This window comes from Stylophora pistillata, chromosome 2 (genome assembly GCF_964205215.1).
Source record: "Stylophora pistillata chromosome 2, jaStyPist1.2, whole genome shotgun sequence".
NCBI classification, from domain to species: Eukaryota; Metazoa; Cnidaria; class Anthozoa; order Scleractinia; family Pocilloporidae; genus Stylophora; species Stylophora pistillata.
Genome location: NC_142520.1, coordinates 21628966 through 21652200, shown reverse-complemented (window position 1 = coordinate 21652200; position 23235 = coordinate 21628966). Strand labels below are relative to the sequence as shown.

Genomic DNA, 23235 nt, shown 5'->3' with positions numbered 1-23235 from the left:
CTATCTCTAAAGCTCTCCCTCCTATTGCCAATGTTCAAACAATTTCTTGCAATCAAAATACAACAGTACTACAGTTTACATCGCTTACTCTATGTATTCATTAATCAATTTTCAGCTCCCATTGACTACTGGCCATAACTTCCAGTTCCTGACTAGATCCTCAGAAGTTGGTCCACTTCAAGTTCCAACAGTCCACTCCAGTCCTCTCCACTGCTTCCCAGCTAACACATAACAAGTCAAGGCTGACTCCTTCCAGATTGATTCTGAAGGAGAAAATACTGAAGATGTGGGGAATTGGACTGTTTGGGAAGATGAGACCACAAATCGAGTTTCTCTTCACTTCTTTCCAATGTCTGCTACATCTTGTTACATGCATTTAATCTGATGATCATCTGGGAATGAGTCAGTAAGAAGACACTGATGGAAGACAAACACAACAGGTCAGAGAATTCCTTGTGGGTTGGACGAGAGGGACTATAATATAAAGCACTGGTTGAACCTCATTTTAAATTTCAGACAGAAGTCTGGGGACTTCTCATTCGGCTTAATTTAATGTAGTTAGCTAAGTTAGTTGGGTCCCCTGGGGTTGGCTGGGCCTCCCTTTTTTCTTCACTTAATTTTAATAGGGTTCCTTTTCAGGTACTTTCGGCTTAGGTTAGGTTTCGGCTTAAGATTCTTCTTTAGACAATTTCGGCCTTGATTCTACATCACGACTGCATCAACTGTGCACATATCCTCCAGGACTACAATGGCTCTTCAACCATGGACATCAACATCCACTCTTCCGCGCTGGAGCTCCCTGCTTAGTAGCGCCTCAAATACCAATTTTATAATGTTTCACCCGATAGCAGCAATTCCATAGACTGCAATCTAGTGAAGCATTTTCAACCAAATTATATTGTAAAAATTATTGCGGCAACCCATTTTGGCCAAAGGTTCAACCAGACATCGATTTAGTTACTATATATTTAACTGGATAAATTAGGCCATTCAACTGGGAAGTGTGCTCATTTGCCACTTCTATCATGTTTAGTGGTTTAACTCCAGTTGAAGCCGCTTGTCAAGGCTTCATTTAGTGGGAAATAGGGAACTGCACACACCAGCTTAGGTCACAGAGAAAATAAACTAGGCTAAGTGTATGCTGTATTTTGACAGCATAATAGCTGTCAGTCCAAATTGCGGGCCAATTAATGTCCAAAATACAACACATCAACCAACATCATGGAGCAGAGAAGGAATCACACTGGAGAGGAGACAACATAATATAGTTTTAAGAAACGGCCCAGTATTAATATCTGCTTTTCAATCATACATTAAGCCAATTGTTTGACGAGTCAGCTTACAGGCTGTCACCAAATTTTGCAAAATCAACCCCTCACTCAACATCCCAGCCTCATGTGCACAGCAACTAACCCACAGAAAGGTAGGGCAAGGTCTGCCAGATGTCACCAGGTGAGTGGGTTTTATTTTATTCCGAGTTCGGCTTTCAGTTTCAAATTCACTTCGGCTATCACTCCGGCCTTCGATTTCAACACCTATTGGCATCCAATTTACCGTATATAGGCTTGGTAACGACCTTGAATCGTTAGCTAGCTACCATCTGGGATACCATCAATGTTCTAATCGGGATGTCAACATTTACTGACACAAGAACACTTGAGGTTTCCACAGATGCTAAATTTTTCATATAGGAAAGCGCATCCTACCCTAGACGATTAAATAATAAAACGATTCATGTAACATTTTCAAAAATAAAAAATCGCAAAACTGTGTGTTTTTGTGTCTTACTCTGAAATAAATTGGCTACAAAGTACAATCAACATAACATTGACTAATACCACACTTTTTTTTCCAGAAAGAAGGTAAGTGCTACTAACATCTTTTATTTCAGGATTTCTGGGCCCATTTGGAGGCAAAATTGCACTCAACTTTTCTTCAAGGGCAGCATGAAGAAGCCCATTTTCGGGGGCAAATGTGCTTTTTGGCAGTTGAATGACCCTCGCTCTGTTTGAGAAACCACTTTAAGTACACTTTCAGAGACTAGCTCATTTTCGGGAGCTAACATTTCCACTTCGATAAAAGATGATATTACTAACCGTTACTAATTCCAGGAAAGATGATGCTGTAGCTGATCTCCTGGACCAGTTAAGATAAATATGAAGAAGGGAACTCTATTTATCTCAAGCTCTTTCTGCAGATGGTAAGTTGCAGTTGACTGTAGCTTTGTGTGTGTACATAACAGCGTGCATGCTTTGGTTTTTTCAGGTCGTCTTTTTAGTGAGATCATCAACACAAGGCTACGGAAAATCAGGTAAAAAATAACAAAAGCATAAAGATATTTGTAACCATTTTACCTGCTAATAGAAAATTCAGATTTCAAACAGTTGAACACCTTTAAGGGGTAAATTATGCCACACGTTCATTAACAAAGCATTTAAAGGCAGTTTTTCAGAATAAATTGACGGAGTATTGGTCTCATTTTAAAAAAATTATTCAAGCTTTTTAGGGGGCATTAAGCCACTAGAAAAAATTCAGTGACTAAGTTATCAACAGTTAGCTTAGAAAAAAAACAAATTATCCAACTAGTCAATCACGTGCAAAAAGTTCAAGTACACTTGGCATGCTGTAGAAGGAAATCTCTTATTAAACCTTTGCATTGTTTTAATCTTACTAGGTCCTCTGCAACTAGAGAGAAAATGGTTAACTTGAAAAACAACAATACAGCTGCTTGCTACCCAGAATAAACCAGCCTACAGCCCTTAAAACATCATGTCCCCTCTCTGGATCAACTGCAACTATACGAAGTCCATCAAGCACCACCTAGTCCTTCCCTTCAACCCTTGTGGAAGGCAACAAAATTAAGCCCAAGAGGCAAGAACTAGTATAAGAAGTCCTTCCGTCGACCCTTTAGAAGACCCACAAGACTTAAGACTAGGAGGGGAACTGGAACCTTTATCCCTCCTTACAGCTTCTATGGAAGACAAAAACACTTAAAGCTACAAGGGAAGAACTGCAAATGTTAGACCTCTACTTCAGCTCCAATGCAGAATAACAAGACTTGGACGCTGACATGGAATCTTGAGTCTTTCGTTTCAGCTCCTTCCGAAGACATCAACAGTTAAAGCTTCCAGACAAGAAATGGAATATTTTAGTCCTCTACTTCATTTTCACTGAAGACAACAAGACATCAAGCAAAGCAGCAAGAAATGAAATAGTTAGTCCTTCAATTCAGCTCTTAAAAAAAGACAACATTACTTCAGCTCCTATAGACCACAGCAACACTTGAAGCTATTACGCAAGAAATGGAATACTCAAGCTTCTATATAAAAAAACAAGACTTGAAGCAAAGAGGCAAGAACTGGAATGTTCAGAACTTCACTTTAGATCTTATAGAAGAAGACTCTTGAAGTTACAAGAAAAGAGTGCCTTGTTTACTCCTTTACTTCACCTCATAAATGGGAGGGAACAGATTTGAAGCTAGGAGGCAAAGCCTGGAATATTCAGTCTTTTACTACAACTCCTTTGGTAGACAGACAAGACTTGAAGATAAGAAGCAAGAACTGGATAATGTAGTCCTTAACTTCAGCTCCTTGAGAAGACGAGAAGACAAGACTTGAAGCTAAGAAGCAAAAGCTGGAATGTCCAGTGGTTTCAATTGGCTCCTACAAAAAAGAATGCTGCCAAAGTATTACAAGGAAAATCTATGGACCCTATTGTGTTGTACCTCTACTTGTTATATCCCTACCTGAAATTCTTTCTCTAACAAGGTTGCTAGGGTCTGTAGTTATCTTCCTTAATGACCGCTATCTTACTGAAATAGACTCTATCCTCTTGTTCTATAAATATTGATTTCATCTCTGTCATTTCTCTCTTTATTACAGCCAACTAAATCTTTGCCAGTATGGAATACTATTCCATTGTTTAAAAGCTTTCTTTTACATTCTCATATGTGCAGCTCGCTTTCAAGGGGGCAACTGCTGACAGAAATTATTGCTTACTGATAACCCTCTCACTGCCAAGGTTTCGTGGAATAATACTCTTCACTGTCTGCCAGTTTTTATGATGTTAGCTTGGAGAATTTGGTTTTGGATCAACTAATAATTCCCTGGTTGATATGTTTCTTTATTCCTCATCACCTGTCTGCTTGATTTTGTGTTGATAATGTAAGGAAAATTCTGTCCTGGTCACTCATCAGAATTAAAAAGAGGTAAATTAGCTTCTAGATTAAGTACAGTGAGCTGTACAAAACCACCTTACACGATGTACATGTACATCCCCAGCACTTTCTTCAAAGTGCTTACATGTTTTATCGGTATGAGCCAAAGATCTGCAATTCAAATTTGCACACATAGCAATGAAGATCTGCATCAGGTTTCGTAGTGAGTCATCACAAAAGCTCCACCAAAGTTTTCGGCAATCATACTAAGTGATTGACCTTGTAACGGTTCTTAAACCAGCTACTACATATCCCAACATAACTATTCTTTCTAGAAGCGCTAATTACAAAGTACTGACATGTAGTTCCAAGCATAGCCATGCCGATTTTCACCGTACGAATGAAGCCGTCTTTTCCAGGAAGCAGTCTTTCAACTCTTCCCATCGGCCACTTTCCTCTCGACACCTTGTCTTCAGAAATCAGCATTACATCTCCAATCTTGAGGGCTGGTTGGTCATTCACCCACTTCTTTCTGACGAATAACTGATGCAAGTACTCTCCCCGCCACAGTTGCCAGAAATGGTTAATCAACTTCTTCTGGTACAATAATCGCTGCCTCGTTGTGCTTTTGTTTGCTGAAATTTCATCTACGAAGTCCAGTAAGCTAAACAGGGATCTTCCAATAGCAAGATGAGCTGGTGTTATAGGCGTTAGATCTCTTATGTCGTCACTTACTGTGGTGAGCGGTCTCGAGTTAATAACGGCTTCAATCATGGCAAGGATGGTGGCCAACTTTTGATAGGACAACAGCGCTTTGCCCAAGATCTTGTGAAGAGGTTCCTTCACTGAACGCACCAGCCTTTCCCACCAGCCACCATGCCAAGGGGAGCGCTCGACGATGAACTTCCACTTGATTCCCTTGGAGGTCAATTTGGCCTGGAGCTCTTCCTGATCTATCCTGTCCCATAATCCTTTATTGACAGATGACCCTTGTGGGAATAACTGTTGGATCTCACGGTCAGCGCATTTGAACGTCTTCACATTGTCAGACCAGATGGTTCTACAGAGCCCTCGTCTACTGATCATACGAATAAATGCCTGAAAGAACTCTTTAGTGAGCAAGTCACCCGTAAGCTCTAGATGGGTCCTGCAGGAGGAGGCACAAGTGAAGATACATATGTAAGCATTTTCTGGGGAGGCACTCCCTCGTACGAACAATGGCCTTGCAAAGTCTACACCAACGTGAGTGAAGGCTGGAGACAATGACACCCTCTCTGCTGTGAACATGGACCAACTCGTTGACATCGACAAACAAGGCAGTTTTCCAGGATTCTTTTGCTTCACAACATCCCTTGGTAAGCCAGATCTCTTGTCGTAGAACCGAAAGAGTGCCCTCAGGTCTAGCATGAAGTAACTCCTTGTGCACACTTTGTATGATTTTCTCAACTAACGCATGCCTAAGTGGTAAGATTATTGGATGTTTGGTACCCTCTGGCAAGTCTGAGTGCTGTAATCTACCTCCTACCCGCAGCAAGCGATCTCTCTTGTCGTAAAAAGGGTCCAATGTTAATATAGCACTGGTGTTTGGTAAAGGAAGGTCCTCCCCCAGCCTTTCATACTCTGCTTGGTACACCTCTTGTTGTATCTCCCGGTACCACCTCAACTTGGCATCTTGCAGCTCCTCGGCTGACAGCTCTTTGGAACCTGCACTTATTCCTGACTTAAAAGCTCGAACACCTCGAAGAACAAATGCTGTTACCCGGATTAGCGTCAGCCATTGCTCATATCGAGTTGGATCAATTACTGGTTCCATAGTAATCAACGCGCACATTCTTGTCACCCTTTGTTTTCTTTCTTTCTCCACACACTCGGTCAATTCATTTGGCGACTCTCGTTGTTCAGGCAGGCATTGAGAAGATAACCAGCACGGTCCACTCCACCACAACTTGCTATCAGCTAAGACCTTTACGGGCACTCTACGTGTAAGTAACTAGCAGGATTGTCCTCCCCTGAACAATGTTTCCAATTGTGGGGGTCCCATGTGGACTGAGTCTCAGCAACGCGGTTTGCTACAAATATCTTCCACTGGCTACTTGCACGTCTGATCTACTGAAGAGTTACCATGCTGTCAGTCCAGCACACTACCTGCTCTACTTTGAGTGTTAACGTTAGGGATTCTACAACAAACTTCAGCAATCTTCCGTTAACAATAGCTGCAAGTAACTGTAATCTCGGTAATGATACAGCCTTTGCGGGAGCCACCCTTGATTTGGACATGACAAGATGTGTTGATGTATGGCCGGTTTCATCCAAGCACTTGATATAGACTGCCGCACCATATGCCTTAGGTGAAGCATCACCGAAGCCATGGAGCTCTATTCTAGAACTTGATCCAATGTTTTCCATGAAATAGTGGGGAATGGTGATACAACTTAACTGTGAAAGTTCCGATTTCCACGACCTCCACTGCTTCGCAATATCCTCATCTAACTGGTCCTCCCACTGTAAACCCCTCTGCCCTAGTTCTTGGAACAACATTTTCGCTCTGATTGTAAATGGTGTGATTAGTCCCATAGGTCAAAAACCCTCGACGCAGTGCTCAACAGACTTCTCTTCGTTTCAGGGTCACGAACGGCCAGTGTACTTGGTGGCACCTTAAAGAGGAAGCAGTCAGTTAGTGTATTCCAACATATTCCCAGTGCCTTGTGTGGTTCCCTTGCATTGAAATCAACAGTACTGGACTCTGCCTGATCTTGCTCTGCAATGTGGCTAAGGACCTTCTTCGAATTACTGGCCCACTTTGTCAGATTAAATCCACCTCGTTCCATCATCGCACTTAAGGACTGCTGTAACTTCACTGTATCTTCAACATCATCAGCATCACTAAGGCAGTCATCCACGTACATGTTCGACAGGACTTTCCTTGATGCATCAGGGAACTCTTCACTGCATTTCTTCGCATGGCTTTGAACTATGGCAATGGCCCGGAATGGACTACAATTAACACCAAATGCCAACCTTTGCAGCTTGTACACTCCCGGTGGTTTATCACTTTGTAGACCCCTCCAAAGATATCGTAGAGCGTCCTGATCTCGTTCGTCAACCTTGATCTGGAGGAACATCTTTTCAACATCAGCCATAAGTGCAATCCTACGTGCTCGGAATCGAAGTAATACTGATACCAGGTTAGGTTGAAGTGCTGGCCCTGACAGAATACAGTCATTGAGAGATACCTCATGCTCGTCATATGCTGAAGCATCAAAAACAACACGGCATTTTGTAGTTTTCTTGTCCTCTCGAAAGACTGCGTGATGAGGTAAATACCTGACCTTCTCGTTATCATCAACAGCTTCCTTTACTTCTACAGCAAATCCCTTATCTACGTATTGGTTAATGGTATCCTTGTAAGCATTGGCTTTCGCTGGGTTTCTTCTAAGCTGTCTTTCGACACTGTCAAGTCTCTTGGCTGCCTGGAGGTAGTTTGACTTGAATGGCAGAGCATCGCTTTTCCATAACAGCGGTACTTCATAACGCTCACCATCAAACTTCAGTCCCTCGTTGAACTGTCTAACAGACTCTTCTTCCTCTAAGGACATGGGTGTATTCCTTTTGTCTACAATTCCAATAGATTCCAGCTCCCAAAACTGCTTAAGAATGTCTGTAACTGGATCAATGCACACGGTAGACAGCATGGATTGAGTGTTCTTGGAAGGAAGACCCTCAATGGGTCCTCCTACAATCCATCCAAGTGTTGACTCTACTGCAGTGGGAGCATGAGTGGTTTCCCTTTCTTGCATTTACTACTCATAAATGAAAAGTAAAAGTCTGCCCCTATCAAAATATCGACGTTAACTGGTCCATGAGGGTACGAGTCGGCAAGTATAAAGTTCCGTAGGTGGGGATAATCTTCTAGCCTGATCTCCACTGGTTCTAGCGGTGTGCAGATCTTGTCAATGGTGAGGGCCTCCCTGCTAACTGGCGTTGAAACGTTTTCTTGAACAGAGGCAAGTGAGAATCTGACTTTCTTCATTCTCTTCATTTGACTGGTTTCTCCCCCAAACATGGATACACTAAGGACCTCAGAAGGTCCATCAAGGGAAAATGATTCGGCAGCCTTCTTGGTGATATAAGACCTCTGGCTTCCTGAGTCAAACAAACCCTTACAGGTGCTCTCTGGAAATCGTCTGAAACCAGCATGGCTGTCCCAGTCTGTACTAAGGCTTGTTGCATCTTGGAGTTGTACGAAGCCACGAATCCACTTAACGTTGTATGTCCCTTTTCTTCCATGCTAGGATCCCAGTCACCATGAAGTATATTGTGATGACGCCGGCCACATCCTTCAACTTTGCACTTGGGTTGGCGGCAGACTGAAGAATAGTGGAAAGTAATTGCAGGCTTTAAACAGTTAAAACACAGCCAGCTCTCCCTTACTAACTGCCAACGTTTCTCAACTGACTTTCGCTCAAGCTCTGGACATTTAAAGATTTCATTTCCCTGCTCCTTACACACATGGCAAGCTGCATAACTTCTCCGATTTGTCTCACTTGCTAGTAGAGCGGCTGCTGAAAACACTTTCTCCCGGGTGTTCCTTGCGCCAGCTCCATCCTGTCTCGTCCCCCACTTCCTCTAGCTGTCCCACCATTCTCACCAATCATACTAGCATTCCTTTCTCCGGCCTCCTTGGAAATCACTTGTTTATTCAGGAACTTGAAGAAAAGTTCAAGATCAACACTTTCTTCGTTGGTGCCAGTTAGTTCTAATTCCCATTTCTCGGATAACTCAGGTGGAAGTTTGGTTTCCAATATTGGAAGGAGGATACAAGAATGGGTCATTGGCTTTTCGCCTAGGGCCTCCAGTGCTCTAATCCGATTCTTTAGAGTATCATGGAGATCTCGCAAAAACTCTACTCCTTCGTTTGACTTTGGTAGCTGGACAATTGACTTGACTAGAGATGAAATAATTATTCTTTTCCTACCAAAGCGATGTTTCAGAGCATCAACAGCATGCTGATAATTAGCACTAGTGATTTCAAATCCTTCGATTGTATTATAAGCAATCCCTTCAAGCACTGAACACAGGTAGGTGAACTTTTGAACAGCTGGCACATTGTCATTATCATGAATAGCAACCTCGAATTGGTCCCAAAAAGTTTTGAAATTTTAAAACATCTTCATCAAACTTGGGTAACTCAAGTTTTGGTAATTTTAAATGTGACTGTTTGTGCTCCGCTGAACCCGAAGCAGTTTGTTCGTCTACCTTGGAAACTTCCTGAATAGATATATACTCTTGAGCTATGTCTAAAGCATTATCAATCACTCGATAGTCAATCCACCTTTGAGCTTCTTCAGCTACTTCATCATCAGAAATAAGAGCAATAATTTCCTCTCTTACCTCACTGCAACTCTCTATGTAACCATTCAACTTTTGAAAACGATTTTCCATTCTTATGACGTTGTTGCTGGGACTTTTGCTTGTCTCAAGTATTACTTGTCTCACGGCATTAATGACCATCTTGAGGATCATTTCTTTCCTTCTTAACAACTGAAAATTACTTAACTGATGATTAGGAGACTGTGACGACAAAAGTTTACCAGTTGATACTGTAGGCACGTTGTCAGCTGGCAAGGCCTGTTTAGAGCCTATAACTTTTATGAGTCGATCCCTTACTTTTGTTTTGCAAAGATGGAGGATTAGATTCTTGTTGTTTTATAGCAACGATAAGCCGAGCCATGAGAGCTGATTTCTTTCCTTTTGCCGGTAATCCTCTCCTTTGTAACTCGGCTTTAACTTGGGAAAGAGACATTTCACTCACAATTTCCTCCACTGACCATGCACAGTTGTCTGCCATATTCAATCCTGTAATCGTTTATCTCGATGTTTACTTTTCTGCTTAGTGCTTTGCTTCCCCAAAGGTTTCTCAGATCCAGCTCCGAAGGACCATAATGTTTTGTTCAGACTACTAAATTAAACTTCAACTTTTGACAACGGTTTAAATCACTCCTTTTAATCCAACGAAAAGACTGCTAACTTCAAGCGAAAAGCACATGTTCCTATATCCCATAATACTAATACAACAAAAATGTCCTTAGGAGGGTGGTCTCATCACAAGTCCAGTCTCACTGGGGGGCGTGATATCCTCCCACTGCAGATCCGGGCCCGAACAACCACCAAATAAAGAAATATAAAAGATTTCAAGGCCTGATTAACAGCTTTACAATAGATCATCCAATTTAATACAAGACATGCTTTGCTGTAATGACAAAGGACAGACCTAAAATCAACAGAGGTGAGTATAACTTAAAACTTTAGTGGGATTCAAACCCATAACAGTTGCAACAATAAAAACAAAAACAAAGAAAAGTTAAAGATCTTTTGGTCTCAGTGGGATTCAAACCCATTCAAGTAAGTGCTAAAAGCCTTTAGGCAAGACTGTGCACTAATGCAACTGTAACTATGTCAGAACTAAATTAATGCTGCTGATGAAGACAGTCAACAGGCCAGACACATGTGATGAAGGGATCAATCAGCACAACATCCCAAAGTCAGCCACAAGGAAACTACACTGGACAAGCACATTTAAGGTGGGTAGATGACTATAGCATTGCAACAACCTCGTATTCGAACAAAGAGCCTCTCAGGACAAAGTTCCCTTGTGCATAACAAGGAGTTTTGAAGATCCCAGTCAAGTTTCCATTTGTGTCCCAATGAAAGTATTCCCAAGGAATTCCTTACAACTTTAAGTTTTCACATTCACAACATTCTTGAAGTTTTCAGAGTGACTTTTACTCCTAAAAAGACCATTCCTTGCTTATCCTGTGTGACAAATTGACATGCTCTATTTAGTGTGTAAAGAAAACCTTAGAAACTACCCTAATCATGAATTTCTCTCTAATGCTCTCCCTCCCATTGCCAATGTTCAAACAATTTCTTGCAATCAAAATATAACAGTACTACAGTTTATATCACTAACTCAATATATTCATTAATCAATTTTCAGCTCTCATTGACTACTGGCCATATCATGCGGTTCCTGACTCAATCCTCACAAACTGGTCCACTTCCAGTTCCAACTGTCCACTCCACTCCACTCCAGTCCACCCCCGTCCAGTCTGATCTAGTCCGTTCCAGTCTCCTTTCCTTTTCCCACTGCTTCCCAGCTAACACATAGCAAGTCAAGGCTGACTCCTTCCAGATTGATTCTGATGGAGAAAATACAAAGATGTGGGGAATTGGACTGTTTGGGAAGATGAGACCACCAATCGAGTTTCTCTTCACTTCTTTCCAATGTCTGCTACATCTTGTTACATGCATTCACTCTGATGATCATCTGGGAATGAGTCAGTAAGAAGACACTGATGGAAGACAAACACAACAGGTCAGAGAATTCCTTGTGGGTTGGACGAGAGGGACTATAATATAAAGCACTGGTTGAACCTCATTTTAAATTTCAGACAGAAGTCTAGAAACTTCTCATTCGGCTTAACTTAATGTAGTTAGCTAAGTTAGTTGGGTCCCCTGGGGTTGGCTGGGCCTCCCTTTTTTCTTCCCTTAATTTTAATAGGGTTCCTTTTCAGGTACTTTCGGCTTAGGTTAGGTTTCGGCTTAAGATTCTTCTTTAGACAATTTCGGCCTTGATTCTACATCACGACTGCATCAACTGTGCACGTATCCTCCAGGACTACAATGGCTCTTCAACCATGGACATCAACATCCACTCTTCCGCGCTGGAGCTCCCTGCTTAGTAGCGCCTCAAATACCAATTTTATAATGTTTCACCCGATAGCAGCAATTCCATAGACTGCAATCTAGTGAAGCATTTTCAACCAAATTTTATTGTAAAAATTATTGCGGCAATCCATTTTGGCCAAAGGTTCAACCAGACATCGATTTAGTTACTATATATTTAACTGGATAAATTAGGCCATTTAACTGGGAAGTGTGCTCATTTGCCACTTCTATCATGTTTAGTGGTTTAACTCCAGTTGAAGCCGCTTGTCAAGGCTTCATTTAGTGGGAAATAGGGAACTGCACACACCAGCTTAGGTCACAGAGAAAATAAACTAGGCTAAGTGTATGCTGTATTTTGACAGCATAATAGCTGTCAGTCCAAATTGCGGGCCAATTAATGTCGAAAATACAACACATCAACCAACATCATGGAGCAGAAAAGGAATCACAATGGAGAGGAGACAACATAATATAGTTTGAAGAAATGGCCCATTATTAATATTTGCTTTTGAATCATACACTGAGCCAATTGTTTGACAAGTCAGCTTACAGGCTGTCACCAAATTTTGCAAAATCAACTCCTCACTCAACATCCCAGCCTCATGTGCACAGCAACCAACCCACAGAAAGGTAGGGCAAGGTCTGCCAGATGTCACCAGGTGAGTGGGTTTTATTTTCTTCCGAGTTCGGCTTTCAGCTTCAAAATCACTTCGGCTATCACTCCGGCCTTCGATTTCAACACATATTGGCATCCAATTTACCGTATATAGGCTTGGTAACGACCTTGAATCGTTAGCTAGCTACCATCTGGGACACCATTAATGTTCTAATCGGGATGTCAACATTTACTGACACAAGAACACTTGAGGTTTCCACAGATGCTAAATTTTTCATATAGGAAAGCGCATCCTACCCTAGACGATTAAATAATAAAACGATTCATGTAACATTTTCAAAAATAAAAAAATCGCAAAACTCTGTGTTTTTGTGTCTTACTCTGAAATAAATAGGCTACAAAGTACAATTAACATAACATTAACTAATACCACATTTTTTTCCAGAAAGAGGGTAAGTGCTACTAACATCTTTTATTTCAGGATTTCTGGGCCCATTTGGAGGCAAAATTGCACTCAACTTTTCTTCTAGGGCAGCATGAAGAAGCCCATTTTCGGGGGCAAATGTGCTTTTTGGCAGTTCAATGACCCTCGCTCTGTTTGAGAAACCACTTTAAGAGACTAGCTCATTTTCGGGAGCTAACATTTCCACTTCGATAAAAGATGATATTACTAACCGTTACTAATTCCAGGAAAGATGACGCTGTAGCTGATCTCATGGACCAGTTAAGATAGATATGAAGAAGAGAACTCTATTCATCTCAAGCTCTTTCTGCAGATGGTAAGTTGCAGTTGACTGTAATTTGTGTGTGTACATAACAGCATGAATGCTTTGGTATTTTCAGGTGATCTTTTTAGTGAGATCATCAACACAAGGCTACGGAAAATCAGGTAAAAAATAACAAAAGCATGAAGATATTTGTAACCGTTTTCCCTGCTAATAGACAATTTAGATTTCAAACAGTTGAATACCTTTAAGGGGTAAATTACTATAGAAGTTAGTTAACAAAGCATTTAAAGGCAGTTTTTCAGAATAAATTGACAGAGTATTGGTCTCACTTTAAAAAAATAATTCAAGGTTTTTGGGGGGGGCATTAAGCCACTAGAGAAAATTCAGTGAGTAAGTTATCAACAGTTAGCTTTAAAAAAAAAACAAATTATCCAACTAGTCAATCACGTGCAAAAAGTTAAAGTACACTTGGCATGCTGTATAAGGAAATCTCTTATTAAACCTTTGCATAGTTTTAATCTTACTGGGCCCTTTGCAGCTAGAGAGAAAATGGTTAACTTGAAATACAACATTACAGCTGCTTACTACCAAGAATAAACCAGCCTAAAGCCCTTAAAACACCATGTCCCTTCTCTGGATCAACTGCAACTATACGAAGTCCATCAAACACCACCTAGTCCTTCACTTCAACCCCTGTGGAAGGCAACAAAATTAAGCCCAAGAGGCAAGAATTAGTATAATAAGTCCTTCCGTCGACCCTTTAGAAGACCAACAAGACTTAAGACTAGGAGGGGAACTGGAACCTTTATCCCTCCTTACAGCTTCTATGGAAGACTAAAACACTTAAAGCTACGAGGCAAGAACTGCAAAATTTAGACCTCTACATCAGCTCCAATGCAGAATAACAAGACTTGGACACAAGACTTCATTTGGTGCGAAATAGGGAACTGCACACACCAGCTTAGGTGACAGACAATAAACTACTTGTATAATTGTTTGATAGCATAACAGCTGTCAGTTCAAATTCTGGGCAAAAATAGAACACATCAACTAACATTATGGAGCAGATGAGGAGTCACAATGGAGAGGAAACCTCATATTAGTCTTAAGAAATGGCCCAGTTAAAATATTTGCTTTTGGTTCATACATTAAAGCAATTGTCTTAAAAACTCAGCTTTCAAGCTGTCTTCGTAATGTTGGGGAATAGAATACTCTTCTCTTGACAAATTGGATCACAGAGGCCTGATGTGTGCAGCAACCAACCCTTACAAAGGTAGGGCAAGGTCTCCAAGTTGTCACCAGGTGGGTGTGTTTTATTCTATTCCGAGTTCGGCTTTCGGTTTGAAATTCACTATGGCTATCATTCTGTCTTTCGATTTCAACATCAATTGGCATCAAATTTACTGTCTAAGAGCTTGATAACGACCCTTACTCGTTAACTAGCCAACCTCTTAAACCTGATCTGGGACACCCTGAGTGTTCCAATCGGGGTGTTGACATTTACTGACACAGGAACACTTGAGGTTTCTGCAGATGCTTAATTTTTCATTTAGTAAATTTAAAGTGCATCCCACCCTTAGCAAGAATTTAACGAGCAACTGGTTGTAATATTTTCAAAAAGTAGAGAAAAACAACCTGTGTGTCTTTCATTCTTCTTCAGAAACCTAACTTTAGACTTCAACTACAAGATTACTAATTTGTTTACTTTTCAGGGATTTAATTCTAGCAGCTCCGAGCCCATTTTTTGGAGCAGACCTGAAGATTGATGGTTCCATAACATAACAAAAAATTAATGTGTCACCAAAATATACACATGCAAATTCATTGAAAACTTAAGAACGATGTTCATAGAAAAAAAAAATAAAAAAAGACTGTCTCTCTGTGTGTCACTTTCTTAGAAAGTCATAGTTACTAACAACTAAATTTTTTCAGGAACAAGGTAAGTGCTATTATTTGGGGCTGACACTTAATTTATTGCATTTTTTTTTTCAGGACAAGATAAGTGTACTAGCCTATTTTGGTTGCACCATCATTCTCTTACAAATACATACATCATTTTACTTGTTATTTATCACCATGTCAACAAACATTTCTTCAAACAGCAAAAAAGGTGAGTGCTACTAATGCCTCCTACATGTACATGCAGATATCAGTGGATAATCATCAAGTTATTAGTCAGTATGTTCTCAAACATTTTTTTTAATAGCATTAAATGTGAGTATCAATAATTCTTCTTATATCAGTCTATAACCCATCATGTTCCTAATCAGTATGTTCTCAAACATTTTTTTAAACATCAAATAAGGTGAGTATCAATAAATATATCTTATTAACCAAGTGCGAGGGCCGTACTGGGAGAATATCAGCCTGAGATCTTGACAGTATGGACCGAGTGCAGCGAGGTCCATACAAAAAAGCTTGAGGGCCGATATTCTTCCAGTACAGTCCTGAGCAAGCTTGGTTGATACGAGATTTATTATAAGACTGAAGTTCAAAGGGACACAAGTGCGGTATCATTCAGGACCATTCAGGACAGTGCCCGGTCCAATACTTAGAGAATATTGACCGGCAATAGAGCATTTTGATTGGTTGATTTTAGTTATTGGCCCTCTGACTGCCCGAGTCGTGTAATAATACTTCTTATATCAGTCTATAACCCATCATGTTCCTAATCAGTATGTTCTCAAACATTTTTTTAAACAGCAAAAATGGTGAGTATCAATAATACTTCTTATATCAGTCTTAATAACCCATCATGTTCCTAATCAGTATGTTCTCAAACATCTTATTAAACAGCAAATAAGGTGAGTATCAATAATACTTCTTATATCAGTCTATAACCCACCATGTTCCTGATCAGTATGTTCTCAAACATTTTTTTAAACAGCAAATAAGGTGAGTATCAATAATACTTCTTATATCAGTCTATAACCCATCATGTTCCTAATCAGTATGTTCTCAAACATTTTTTTAAACAGCAAAAATGGTGAGTATCAATAATACTTCTTATATCAGTCTTAATAACCCATCATGTTCCTAATCAGTATGTTCTCAAACATCTTATTAAACAGCAAATAAGGTGAGTATCAATAATACTTCTTATATCAGTCTATAACCCATCATGTTCCTAATCAGTATGTTCTCAAACATTTTTTTAAACAGCAAATAAGGTGAGTATCAATAATACTTCTTATATCAGTCTATAACCCATCATGTTCCTAATCAGTATGTTCTCAAACATTTTTTTAAACAGCAAATAAGGTGAGTATCAATAATACTTCTTATATCAGTCTATAACCCATCATGTTCCTAATCAGTATGTTCTCAAACATTTTTTTAAACAGCAAATAAGGTGAGTATCAATAATACTTCTTATATCAGTCTATAACCCATCATGTTCCTAATCAGTATGTTCTCAAACATTTTTTTAAACAGCAAATAAGGTGAGTACCAATAATACTTCTTATATCAGTCTATAACCCATCATGTTCCTAATCAGTATGTTCTCAAACATTTTTTTAAACAGCAAATAAGGTGAGTATCAATAATACTTCTTATATCAGTCTATAACCCATCATGTTCCTAATCAGTATGTTCTCAAATATTTTTTTAAACAGCAAATAAGGTGAGTATCAATAATACTTCTTGTATCAGTCTATAACCCATCATGTTCCTAATCAGTATGTTCTCAAACATTTTTTTTAACAGCAAAAAAGTTGAGTATCAATAATACCTCTTATATATTCTATAACTCATCATATTACTAACCATGCAGTATGTTCTCAAACATTTTTTTAACAGTAAAAAAGGTGAGTGCTACTTATGCCTCTTATTTCTGTCTATTTCTCATCAAAACAAGGTTAGTCTTGGTAACATTTTTATATTGGGAGCTTGAAGTCTTATTTCCGGGGCAAACAACTAGATTAATAATAGGAAAAAGAATTCAGACTACAGACAAACAAACAAACAAATTCTTATTATTTTTCCAGCTCAGACACTCATTCTCAGCCAATTCAAAAGGTAAGTAAGCTTAACTGTCACAAATACAGTATGCAGAACAGCCTGAAGGCTTTAAATAGTTTCCAGGAAATCTGATCATTTGAAAGCACCAAAATCAACCAGAAGGATAGATCCTATCCAGGTCAGCATTGAACCCTTTACCTCAAGGAAACTATCAACATATAACTCTCCCAAATAATATCACTACAATATGCAGCAAACAGGTAATGAGAGTACCCAAACTTGTCAGATAGAAGTTGTTAGGCAAAGGAACTTAAAAAAAAACTTATCACACTCTTGAAATATATAGAGACTGCATGAATCCCAAAATGGCATATAATTCTTGTTCTGGTCATACCCATTTGACAGCCTATCAGACCAGTCATGAGCAAACAGTCCTTAGCAGCTAAAAAGCCTCATGCTGGAAAAAAAAACTTAAAGGTTGGTCCTTTCTCTTTGAATTTTTAGGATGTAAGTTGCACTACAAGAACAAGGAAGAGACAATCACTATTCATAAGACAAAATAATTTCAGAGAAAGTATCCAGCAATCATACAGATTCATTGCTTAGGACTTAAACTTTCAAATCTCTCGTAACATCCTTTAACAAAAATCTACGTCTTCAAACAAAACAAATCATATATTCCTTACACTGCTGCTACGTTATTTTTAACGAAAAAATTAGATAATGTGATTTTAACATTTAAAAGAGTTTTGGCACAGTACCTTGAGGTATTGTTATCATTGGCATACACTTCACAGAGTGTTAGTGTGTTCTTCCACTTTGAATTCAAAGAATCTGCAGATGCTCTCAATACAGTACATCAACCCAAGCAGCAAATGTACATTAAAAGATATAACTGTGTGTGAAAATTTTGATTGTTGGCAAAATTAACATTCCAATTAAATAATTCAAAATAGGTTACAAGAAGTTAGCACTTAACTAACACTACTGTCTTAACAACATTATTAAAATTATCTGCTGTTTTATTTTTATCTTTTCAGCCTCTACAAATGTAACTACTGGTGACTAAGAAGAAGATAAGGCATTTTTATAAAGGACGCTAACAAACAAAGGCTGTGTAATTACAGTAGTAAAACATTTTAGGGTAAAACACTGTTAAGCAACCTTCAAACCCCAAAGTTTTAATCACCATAGCACAGCTTTGGGGAACATGGTCCCCATTTCTTCCCCATGCGGGTTTTTTTTGGGTTTACATGTCCAGCCATGGTGCAATCACCTCTTACACCTTAAGATTAGTGTGCATATTCTCCATACTTTTTTCTTGAAATTTCCAAAGGCACTGACCAGGAGAATTTGAATAAAAACCAAAAGCTTCCTTGCCAAATTTTTTTATCCAAAATTGATACTGCAAGAACTAATTAGATGCTCTCAATATGTTGTACAATGTAACACACATTTCACCTAGCTGAATGACAATCAACAACTATCAAAAACTTTAACTTGGTGTAAAATAATTTTTTGTGTCCAAGAAAACATGCTTAGACTTGAATTAAAATCAGGGGTGTTGCAAATTAAAACATGACATTTCCAAAATTTGGCCATTTTGCACTTGGAACATTCTGAGCTCTCCATAATATTCTTTAAAGCTTATAATCTAACAACTAACCTTTTAATCCACTAATTACTTCTAAAGAGAAATCTGAGTGTTTCAGGTCAGGGGATAAAATCCAAAATTAACAAGGTTTTTTTTTGGGGGGGAAAATGATTCAAGTCATAGCACATTACAATTTTCTTGAAGTACTTAGCTGGGGTTAAAGTTCAGATTTCTCAATCAACATGTTATACAGATTAATTCAATTCTAAAAACTGCTGAAAAGGTTTAATAAATGACTTCTGTAGCAATTCTGCATGTAGTTAGATCCAAAAAAGCATATATTAAGTAAAGAACTTTATATTTGAATATATCATATCATATTACACTAATTTAGAGGTTGTCAGACATTCAGGAGGAAATTTAGAATGTTGTTCCCATATAACAGACTGATGTCAAAGCAAAGTAGGTTTGAGATAACTCAAATGTTTTGGGTGGAAGGTATGGGTGGTGGAGTGGTGGTGATGGTAAGGACTAAGAAACAGATTGGGACGGAGGGAGAGCTAGTATTGTGGGCGGGGGTTTACAAATGCGGCTATCACTGAAAAGGATCATGGCAGGTTGGGGAGGTAAAATGTTGGGATGGGTTGGGATTAAATGGGTTTGGGTTAGAGACAGGGAGGGTTACAGGCTAGGGTGAGGGTTTTAACTTGGGTAAAGAGGAATAGGGTGGTTGTTATGGTGTTTGGAGATGGTGCGTAAGTGTTTGGCTGGAGTTTTGGTGGGCAGGCAGGCAGGCAGGCATTGATTTGAGGCTGAGTTAAGGTTCCTATTTAGGAAAAAGGTGGAATGTTTGAGTTGTCTCAAATTCACTTCTGTGTTTTTCATCAATTTGAAACTTTTTGAGTCATTACTTGTAAATCTTTCAATACTGTTTCCAATTCTTTAAAGGAAATTAGCACCTAAGTTCTGTTTAAGTTAAAATTTCATTCTTGCTGAGTTAAAATGTTGTGGTGTGTGTTTCCCTTCAATTCACTTAATTACAAAAGATTCCTGTGTTTTAATAAAGTAAGAATATCACAGTTTGATCAAAAGGTGTCTTTTTTGTTGTTTTCCTCCTAATCCCAAACTTCCTATTCTTATTAATTTTTAATCCATGGAAACCTCACCATGGTCATTTTGTGGAGACTCAAATGTGCTAAAAGAGCCAGACAAGGTTCTAGACAGTAAATCCAAAATAACAGTTTTGGACAGTTGCATAATAAAAGTATGAAGTGTTATCATCTGAATAACGGTGGCTCTGGGATAGACTGTTCTGGGTGATGGCAACCAATAACCCCTTAAAGATTTGAGTGAAAGGAAGAGCCAGTTGACTCTTATTTCAAATGTCCTAAGCCACTGACTGCTATTCCCTGGTTCAAACCATTCACTGTAAATTCAGGTCAATTGAACACGAGTAAAAAGGTGGAAACATTAAAAGTTTTTAAAGCCATGCCGTATATAAGATTAATTGGTGGTCGCCATGAATAGATGTCGCACCCTTGAATTTCTTGATTGGGTTACTATTGCTTCACACGAAGTTAACTTGCACGCTGGAGGTCCTAGCGAGTAAAATTAAATCTCTCATCTTAAGTAACGTCTACTTAATCGTTTTAATCGCATGGGGCTTTCTTTCAAATGCAAAAGATAGAGGCACTAGAGCGCGTTCACAAAAGAAGTAACGCATTGATCGATCTTTGGCACCTTTTGCTGTGATGTCAATTAAGAGACATATATCTTTAGAAAACAACACTTTACCATTGCTGCGTATGTTACTTGAAGTGTGGTTAAAATACATGTTAAGAGCCTTACTTGTGATCGTAAGCTGTCTGCTTCCCGCATCAACACAAGCTGAATTTTTCCTAACAAGCGAGCGAAGCGCCAAGTAACCCCTCGTGTACGCTTCACGTTCTTTTGGAAGGACTTCGTAGACACTATCCCACTCGCTGCTTTCGACGCAAAGCAGCTTCATAAAGTGAAGTGTCAGAAGATACTTAAGGGCTGTAATAGCCGAGATTATCAGTGTCTGGCTGTCACAGCGCGTACGTTCATGATTAGGCGCCATTTTGACTGACGCGCAAACGATCCCATAAGCACTACCAGATTGCCTCCTTTGATGGCCGGAAAAACTTAAATGGTTTAGGTGTTACGGCATGGTTTATTTACTTGAATTTTGCCGATTTCTTTTATATCGTGATAGTTTTTTCCCAAAAATTCCCTCTTTTGACGGAATATTACAAGCGCACCTCTTCACTTAACGATCAGAATCAGGGCTACCGCGCTTGCTAAAGATGACAAGGAAATGTGCATGAACACGGAAGACGGAGCAAAAATTCCTTGCAGCCACATGATTGCCACAGGAGAAACCTTGCGCGAGACTTCTGTATAGTGGATTCATGCTGACGTCATTGTCTACATTTTTGCTCATTTGCATACGGCTTTGCGTAAAGAAGGAAGCATGTTAGATATAAATTGACTTCAGGCAGCTAAAGAGCTAAAAAACCTTAATACATGGTGAAATTTTTAGCTCTTTGGGTGTAATATTCAAGGAGAAATAGTCCATCAAAAACTGCAAAATTTCTGGGTGGCAAAAGTGCTAATAAGCTCATACATTCTATGTAAAATTTTGAGTTTTTAAACCCGTGTTGCACAAAAAATATTCAATGCATCAGGCTCGTATTCATTGGCCGAGTTAATCGTACTTTGACCTTTCGATATTCAGAACTGATTTATTTTTAGCTCCATCAGAAACTGAATTGCTTATGCTAATAAGGCAAATATTGTAAACAAGGATTCCCCTATACCCATGTGAGAGCCATGGGCACCAAGTCATGTCCTAACATTCTGGGTCTTTCCTCCACCCTACACCTCTTCGCAAACATCTCGCAATTAATCTTTAAAAATCAGATCATACCAATAAGGAAAGCAAAATATTATTTAAATAATTCGTGTACAGATCGTTTACTTTTTGGGAAGTTATCAAAAGAGATCAAGCGATAACTAGTTCATAGAGGGCCAAACTACATCCCTGCGTAATGGAGCTTTGAAAATCAAATGGAACAAAGCACATCAACATTTGATCAAACGAATTTATATACGGCTCGCACAAATACGGTTCGGACAGAGGGAATTCGTTGAAAAACAAATAAGACAGAATTCCAACAACACTAGAAGCATTTGGAAAACAATCAGGTCATGTATTCCAAAACAGCCCATGAATGTCAAGAGTCTTACTACAGATGATCAAACCGTAGCAAACGAATTTAACAGGTTCTTTAGCTCGGTTGTGAAATCTACGATAGAAAAAAATCAACTTCTCGCTGACAAATTTAATTACGCGCCCGCTCCGGACACCTTCATTCCGAGAAACTATCCAACTTCAGAACAGTTCTCTTTACCTCGGTGGAATCCTCTCAGGTTACAGACATTGTTAATTCAATACCTAACAACAAAGCTCCAGGAATTGACAAAGTACCATATCGTGTAATTAAGGAGAGTTTGCCGCAAACCATCGCTCCTTGTGTCACCTCCATCATTATTGCCTCTCTTGAAAGTGGTGTTTTTCCAGCTTCTTGGAAAATTTCCGAAGTTTAGCCAATTCTCAAGAATGGAGATCACGAAGAAGCTAACAACTATAGACCAATATCGCGGCTCCCAATACTCTCTAAGATATGCGAAAGAGCGGCATTAAATCAGCTGTCTTCATATTTAACAACTAATCAAAGAATATCAGCGAAACAAAGGGGCAACAAAAGATGGCATTCAACTGAAACAGCACTGATCTCTACTACTGATTTTATTCCTCGCGCTATCGACCAGAAAAAAATCACTGCAATCGTATATCTTGATATAAGTAAAGCCTTTGAAACTATCAACCACGTGATTCTTCTAAAGAAACTAAAGGACATTGGTTTATCATCTTCTGCACTTCAATGGTCGAATGCTGTCTTTCTCAAAGAAGACAAGCAGTCCGCATCAACTCTGTATTATCTGAAAGATTACCAGTGGTCAGTGGTGTACCGCAAGGGAGTGTACTAGGAGCATTATCATTTATCATTAGCCAAACATCTGTCAGGATTGTTCAACTGAGTGCTATGTGGATGACACAAAGCTTCTATTATCCTTTAGTGCGAATGATTCTACTCAAACTATAGAAAGAGTGAACTCTGATCTGCAACGGATACGCGATTGGTGTTTCGGCAATTGCTTAATGCTTAATGCTGAGAGGACTAAACTGATGATCCTTGGCAGTCGAAGAATATCTCTTAAAGTACCAGACTTTAAATTTTCCCTGCTTGGAAAGGAAATCATCCCAGCTCAAACAGTCAGAGACCTTGGTGTCAGTTTCGATCCCACACTATCCTTTGACAATCATATCTCTGCGACTGTCTCATCCTGCATGTCGAAAGTATCC

At 39.3% G+C, this 23235-nt stretch overlaps 2 long non-coding RNA genes across 2 annotated transcripts in view; both read left to right on the top strand.

Moving 5' to 3' along the window:
• LOC148737755 (uncharacterized) overlaps positions 1-15 on the top strand; it is a 3970-nt gene extending 3955 nt beyond the window's left edge. The window contains exon 3 of the long non-coding RNA XR_015996451.1: positions 1-15. This exon is cut by the window's left edge and continues 414 nt beyond it. This is a non-coding gene — a long non-coding RNA (uncharacterized LOC148737755).
• A 4319-nt stretch (positions 16-4334) lies between these two features.
• LOC148737754 (uncharacterized) lies at positions 4335-19889 on the top strand. The gene is made up of 4 exons (XR_015996454.1): positions 4335-10737; positions 11154-17248; positions 17597-17668; positions 18232-19889. It is a non-coding gene; the product is annotated as an uncharacterized LOC148737754 (long non-coding RNA).
• Positions 19890-23235: the final 3346 nt, after the last annotated feature.